At 34.1% G+C, this 8,611-nt stretch overlaps 1 pseudogene; it reads right to left on the bottom strand.

Moving 5' to 3' along the window:
- On the bottom strand, nucleotides 3,128-7,110 carry LOC107610653 (annotated as a pseudogene).

Here is an 8,611-nt window from a genome sequence, read left to right on the forward strand (position 1 = left end):
TTTGGAATTTATAGTATATTCTCTTCTTTTTATCCTATTTTATTTTCAGTTGCTTGGGGACAAGCAACAATTTAAGTTTGGTGTTGTGATGAGCGGATAATTTGTACGCTTTTTGGCATTGTTTTTGCATAGTTTTCAATATGATTTAGTTAGTTTTTAGTATATTTTTATTAGTTTTTAATTAAAAATCACATTTCTGGACTTTACTATGAGTTTGTGTGTTTTTCTGTAATTTCAGGTATTTTCTGGCTGAAATTGAGGGACCTGAGCAAAAATCAGATTCAGAGGTTGAAGAAGGACTGCAGATGCTGTTGGATTCTGACCTCCCTGCACTCAAAGTAGATTTTCTGGAGCTACAGAACTCCAAATGGCGCGCTTCCAATTGCGTTAGAAATTAGACATCCAGGGCTTTCCAGTAATATGTAATAATCCATACTTTGTCCGAGTTTAGATGACACAAACTGGCGTTGAACGCCAGTTCCATGTTGCAGTCTGGCGTTCAGCGCTAGAAACAAGTTGCAAAGTGGAGTTCAACGCCAGAAACACGTTACAATCTGGCATTTAACTCCAAGAATGACCTCTCCATGTGTAAACTTCAAGCTCAGCCCAAGCACACACCAAGTGGTTCTTGGAAGTGGATTTCTGCATCAATTACTTATTTCTGTAAACCTTAGTAGCTAGTCTAGTATATATAGGAGATTTTACTATTGTATTAGACATCTTGGGACGTTTAGTTCTTAGATCATGGGGGCTGGCCATTCGGCCATGCCTGAACTTTTCACTTATGTATTTTTCAACAGTAGAGTTTCTACACACCATAGATTAAGGTGTGGAGCTCTGCTGTTCCTCAAAGATTAATGCAAAGTACTACTATTTTTCTATTCAATTCAACTTATTCCACTTCTAAGATATTCATTCGTACTTCAATATGATGGATGTGATGATTGTGACAGTCATCATCATTCTCAACTTATGAACGCGTGCCTGACAACCACTTCCGTTTTACCTTAGATTGAATGGATATCTCTTAGATATCTAATACAAGGGACCGAGTCCGAGATATTAGTGTCTTTGTGGTATAAGTTAGAACCCATGGATGGCCATTCCTGAGATCCGAAAAGTCTAAACCTTGTCTGTAGTATTCCGAGTAGGATCTGGGAAGGGATGGCTGTGACGAGCTTCAAACTCGCGAGTGCTGGGCGTAGTGACAGACGCAAAAGGATAGTAAATCCTATTCCAGTATGATCGAGAACCGACAGATGATTAGCCATGCAGTGACAGCGCATTGGACCATTTTCACAGGAGGATGGGATGTAGCCATTGACAACGGTGATGCCTTACATAGAGCTTGCCATGGAAAGGAGTAGGATTGATTGGATGAAGACAGCAGGAAAGCAGAGATCAGAGAAACGAAAGCATCTCTATACGCTTATCTGAAATTCTCACCAATGAATTACATAAGTACCACTATCCTATTTTATATTTTATTTATTTTCATCCACTAATTTCTTAATACAATTTAATCCGCCTGACTGAGATTTACAAAGTGACCATAGCTTGCTTCAAGCCGACAATCTCCGTGGGATCGACCCTTACTCACGTAAGGTTTATTACTTGGACGACCCAGTGCACTTGCTGGTTAGTTGTACGAAGTTGTGAAACAGATATAAGATCATGAACGTGCATATTTAGTTTTTAGCGCCGTTACCAAGGAATGGAATGATCACGATTTCGCACACCAGAAAGCTGACTATGTGTTTACCTGTGTTTCAAAACAAAACCCCATTGAATGTTATGAATGTAAAGATTATCTCATATATCTCTATCTATCCATATCCACATAAGGATTATCTATCCACCTTCGATCTTCTTTCTTTCTATCTAATATGTATGTATCTATCTAATTATCTATGTAAGGTAATGTTTATTTCTACTGCAGGAAGAACAATTAGGGATAAAGTGTATAGCATCATGAAATGGTAGCCTAATTCCTTGCAATTCTTCACCAATAGACTATACAACCAACACTAAAAGTAAGCCTCACTTGGACTTTAATTTCTTACAATTTTTATATTTATAGCATGTACATTTTTCAGTATAAAACAAGAATGCATTATACTTTAAGCCCTTTTTGTTCAGTTATTTATCCATAACAGTATAATGTTACGATCCTTTTAACTCCAAAGTTATTTTTGACATAGGCAGTATTTTAATTTTCTATTTCATTTTAAATATAATACTCAAGAAAACTGTATATCCATCAAAACAAAAATGTCTTCAACAAGTTCTAAGATGGGATGCATGAAACAAACTAAATTGTGTAATATAATTACATAAAGAATAGGACATATGTGAACTCAACATTATCAAAGTAAGGAGAGTAATCCATCAATCAGAAAATAAAAAACAAAATGACGAAATTTAATTTTTATTAAATTTTAATATTGTATCATTTGAATAAATTTTTTTTGGATTAAAGTTTAATAAAAATAGATCCATATCACACACTCTTTAAGAATTATTGTATCCATGGATTTTTAAAAAATTAAAGAAAAATCGAAAAAAAAGAGATTAAAAAAAGATAATCCTCAAGGTTAATATATATTCTTCAATATTAAATGTAATCTTGCTGATTAAATTGTATTAAGAATCAGGGTAAAATATATTCTTTTTATCAATTATAACAATATTAGTACTAGTCTTTTTTAAAAGAACCAACTTAAAAAAGAAAATATAACAACTAAAATAAAGATATTAAAATGAGTCAAGGCAACACCAAAATCATATGAATTACTGCAAGTTCTTCTTTAATATCTACATTGCATATGCAAAACACACCTACACACATACGTAAGTCACAAGAGGCACAAGTTAGTTGTTTACACAGCAGCTCACTAATTTTGTAATTCAAATTCAATAATGGTGCAAGAGGCGCACATACTGAGCCATTTTGTTTAATCATCCTTAACTCTCTTTGAAAACAACAACAAAGACAAGTAATAGTGCTTCTTCAGCAATAACACCCATAATCATCTCATCAGTCACTAAAACTAATTAGCACCCTCAAAAAATATTCTTGCTATAAAAATGGTTACAATCTTCTTCATCAGCATTCTTTTGTCTTCAATTACCACACTCCATCAAGGTCAAAGCTGTGACTAAGACCGACCAAGATGCCACTGCAGCGGCGATGAAAACTGGCCAAGATCTTGCTGGAGGAGGCAACGGAGACTGGATTAGAAGCGGCAACGAAGACCGGGCTGGAGGCGGCGGCAACGTTTAGGCTGCGACGAGAGAAAGCAACGACGATTCTGTCTCGGCTCTCAGATGTGGGATGACTACGATTTTGCGGTGAGACCGTGAGAATGAGAGACAGTGGCAGTAAGAGGGGAGGATCGTGGTGGTGGAGGGGAGGTGAGTGGCGGACGGCGGTGAGAGTAGAGCCAAAGAGGTGCGAATTTCTGAAATTGTGAGAGGATTTGAATTTTGGAAGGCGATAGAATTAGAGCTTTTCTTTCTCAAAACTAAGAGATATATATAATAGAGCCATATTTTTATTATTATTATTATTATTATTATTATTATAGTAAAATATAATTTTTGTTCTGAAAGTTTGTCAAAAATTTTAAAAATATCTCAAAGTTTTATTTTATCTAAAAATTTTTTTATTTGTATCAAATATACCTTTAACAGCTAAATTTTCAAAAAAATTAAGACTAATTCAGCAATAATACATGACAACTATCTCTAATTTGCTTGTCTTCAGTTATTCTTATAAAATTGTTGCTGAATTGATCCTAAATTTTTTGAAAATTAGCCTTTAGGGATATATTTAATACAAATAAAAGACTTATGGGATAAAATTGAAACAAAATAACTCTTATGAGTATTTTAAAAACTTTTAGCAAACTTCAAAAAAAAAAAAATACTTTATACTTATTATTATTAAGTAGTCGACAAATTATCCTTTCAATTTTTCTTTACCCCTGCAAGAGGCAAAGGAAATATTCCCATATAGAACATGTTAGTAATTTACTTCAAGTATCTCTCAAATGTAACAAAGTAAAGGATGTTATCCTCTTGGAAAATTTTACAAAAATTTGACATTGCAAAGGATGTTACAGGAACCAATAACCAAACGGCTCATACATGAATAACAATATTCTCATAAATTGTATGATGTATGGTCACTATCAACTATAAAATGTGAAAAATAATTAAGAATAAAGTTCTATATCAATAATGTCTAGCAGCAACTTTAACTGAGCTACCAAGAAAGAAAAACAAGCAAAATTAACTGGATCTATCACACTATACTTTTAGTACATCTATGAACATAATTCAAATTTACCATAAGAGGCAAGCAATTACCATTGCCACAAGATTGAGTTATATGTAGACACAGTACATGTCACAAAGAACCTCGAGTCTGAATCGAGCAGGTTCTACATGTCACAAAGAACCTCTAGTTTGGATCAAGCAAGTTATGGAATTTGATAGTTTTCTTGACTCTCTTTCTTCAAGGTCCATTCCTGGTTAATGGATTCAAAGAGTATACTTGCTTCCTAGTCCAACACATTGTGTCGTCCCAAAAAATTTTCTAAAGGCATTCTCGTGCTATACAGTTGTTCCAATCTACTCAGTCCACGTTTACATAAAGATTTAATTTTCCCTTCTATTGCCAGCACCATTGGGCTTTCTGATTAAAGCAAAAACAAAAGCAAGTTTCTCACTGTGGTATGAGATGGATTTAAATTTTTATCCTATCCCACATTATGCAGAACAATGTTTGTACCTAGATTATACCCGATTCGTTGCAATATTGAAATCAATATGTTCAATTCATTATAGATATTTTTCACTGCAGGATGAGTACTATCTTCTGAAATAAATTTGTGGACTTCACTCTCAACCTCAACCAAACTATAAGCAGCAAACTTTTTTGCATTGTTTTTATTCATGAGAGATTGTACATCACCTACTTTTTTCCATCTCCCACAAGTAGCGTATAAGTTGGAAAGCAAGATATAAGGTCCTGCATTATGTAGATCCAACTTGAAGAGATGACCAGCTGTCAATTCTGCATTCTTGATGTCATCCTTCTTTGCACAAATAGAGAGTAGGGTGGACCAAATGAGGTAATATGGTTCATGAGTTATGCATTTGATCAAATCCATAGCTTTATCGACACCACTAGAGCGACCAATGAGAGTGACCATACAAGCATAGTGATCAAATGTTGGTGTAATCCCATGTTCACTTATTGAATTAAAATATTCCCGTCCTTTGGCGACCATGTCAGCACTGATACAAGCAGATAATACACCCAAAAAACTAATGCTATCAGGTTTGAAATTTTCCTGAAGCATCCTTTCATAAAGAGCCAGTGCTTCATGTGTGTTGACTATTTTGTGCATAACCATGGATCATAGAATTTCAAGTAATCACATTTCGAATAGGCATTATCCCAAAAAAATGCTCCAAGAATCCAAAATAACTCCACACTTGTAGTACATATCAACAAGAGCACTTGACACAAGCATGATATGATCAACACCCATTACTATTACTTTTCCATCGACAACCTGAGCATGACACAAAGAAGCTAGTATGGCACAGGAGCTGACCACACTTGAAATGGTGTAACTGTCAGGTCTAACATCTCCACGCAGCATGTCGCCAAGCAACATCAATGAATCCTCTTTTCTTCCATTCTGTGCATACTATCATTGTTGTCCAACAAATCTCATCATTTCTAGGTATTTCACTGAACATCCTCCTTGCACCGTCCACATGTCTACACTAAAAGAAAGGATTGATAACAATTGATGTTGTAACTTGGTCAGGTTTCAAACCCAATAAATTCATCTTATTAAACAATTGAATGCACTTATCATGATTCCCCAATTTGACATATCCAAAGATCATAAGATTCCAGGAAACAACATTCTTATGTGTCATTCGATCAAAGAACCACCGTGCCCTGTGAATATCACCACACTTCGCATAGACGCCAGTGATAGCATTCCATAACAAAGTGTTATCCCCACAACCACTAATAACAATTCTCCCGTGAATCTGCTTACCAAGCTTCAAATCCAAGAGCTTAGAACATGCTTGCAATGCATTCACATAGGAGTATTGGGTGGGCTGAAACCCATCTTCTTGCATCCTTACTAAAATCTTTAATGCCTTGCCTGAATGCCCATTAGTTGAAAAACAAGCAAACAAGGTGTTATAAGAAACAGAATCACGAAAAGGCATTTGATCAAAGACAGTGCACAAATCCTCAACCAAACCCAACTTAGCATAAACAGAAAGCAAGGCATTCCAAGAATAAACATCTCTGTGGGTCATATTATCAAATAGGTTTCGTGCATAGGAGAGTTTGCCGTATTTGGCAAACAAATGGAGGAGATGGTTGTGAATGAAGGAGTCTTTGGGTTGGAAAAGGTGAAGTTGCATGTGAGACTACAATCTCTTGGCTTCAACAAAGTCATTTTCTTGAACACAGTGAAGGACATGGCGCGTATAGGAATCAGAAGTAGCAAGGCCGCGAGAATACAAAAAATCAATAGCTTGTCTAAGATTTTAATTAGCCATTGAAGAAGAAAGTGCAATGCCCAACCTTTCAGAAATATGACTAGCTTTAAAATGTTGACATTTTGGGGGCTGACTTCTTGAATGGCTTCCAAGTGGCATGCTCCTATTGCTCTTGCATCAATGCCCTTCTTGCTGAAAAGTTTGAAAAAAAAAACCCAAAATGAATTCAAAGAACAATAGGTACAATGATATCTGTCATGCTCAAAATCAACATGCTCTGGCTTTTGTTTGGACATATATGTGGGATGTTATGTTCTCCAATCAAATACATGGCTGCCAATTGGCAATGAAAGCTATAGCATCTTAATAGGTTGCAATGCAGCAACATCGGTTCATGTTGAAGGTATGTACAATATTTTGCAATGCATCAAGTGCTGATGCTAGCTTTATACTACTGTTTATAAAAGACTAATTAAAAAAATTGCTTGATTGTTTACTTTTATAGAAAGTAGTTCACACCTATGGTTGTATTATATTATAATTATATTACCTGCTACTTCCCAACATATCTCACCAACAAAACAAACCAACTTCAAAATTTGAAAACTTGAAACTAATAATTTATATGTTCATAATCATTATACTGACATGACTTAATTACTCAAAAACTTTTAACTTTTAAAAACAAAATCAAACATGTATGTTTGCTTTAGGTAAAAAATGGCTTCACCCCCTTCATTTACTCTATCTCATTCTCCTTCATCGTAAACCCAAGGCCAGCTCCATTGGTTGTGACATCTTGGCTTCAGACTTGGCAACCTCCACAAGTACGTTGAAAGGAGCACATTGCCACAAATGGCTCATCAGAAGCATCATCACTGGCTTTAAGGAGAGGAGAGGAAAGATGATGTAGAAACACAAAAGCTGGCCATGTGCTTACTTGAAGAAACAAAACCCCAATGAATGTTATGAACGTAAAGATTATCTCATATCTCTCTATCTATCCATATCCACATAAGGATTATCTATCCACCTTCGATCTTCTTTTTTTCTATCTAATATGTATCTATCTTTCTAATTATCTATGTAAGGTAATGTTTACCTCCACTGCAGGAAGAACAATTAGAGATAAAGTGTATGGCATCATGAAATGGTAGTCTAATTCCTTGCAATTCTTCACCAATAGACTACACAACTAACACTAAAAGTAAGCCTCACTTGGACTTTAATTTCTTACAATTTTTAAATTTATAGCATGTATATTTTTCAGTTCAAAACAAGAAGGCATTATACTTTAAGCCCTTTTGGTTCAGTTATTTATTCATAATAGTATAATGTTATGATCCTTTTAACTCCAAATTTATTTGTGGCATAGGCAATATTTTAATTTTCTATTTCATTTTAAATATAATACTCTAGAAAACTGTATATCTATCAAAACAAAAATATCTTCAACAAGTTCTAAGATGAGATGCATGAAACAAACTAAATTATGTATTATAATTACATAAAGAATAGGACATCTGTGAACTCAACATTATTAAAGCAAGGAGAGTAATCCATCAATCAGAAAACAAAATAACAAAATGACGAAATTTAATTTTTATTAAATTTTAATATTGTATCATTTGAATAAGTTTTTTTTATTAAAGTTTAATAAAAATAGATCCAAATCACACACTTTTTAAAAATTATTTTCATTTTATACATACAAATTATAAACATTTCAATTTTCTAAGAAGAAATAACTAGCCAAAAAAAGTATGTAAAGGAGAAGGGTGTTCATGAAATATAGAGGAATTTTATGACAATTACTAGTGAGAAACAAAAGCAATATTGCATGAAATATAGGAAGGGGCATAAAAAAACTCTCCACTTTCCCGCAACGGGTAACGGGGACCCTGCATCCACAGATTTTTAAAAAGTTAAAGAAAAAATTGAAAAAAGATAATCCTCAAGGTAATATATATTCTTCAATATTAAATGTAATCTTGCTGATTAAATTGTATTAATAATCAGGATAATATATGTTTTTTATCAATTATAACAATATTAGTACTAGTCTTTT

This window comes from Arachis ipaensis, chromosome B08, assembly GCF_000816755.2.
Source record: "Arachis ipaensis cultivar K30076 chromosome B08, Araip1.1, whole genome shotgun sequence".
NCBI lineage: Eukaryota > Viridiplantae > Streptophyta > Magnoliopsida > Fabales > Fabaceae > Arachis > Arachis ipaensis.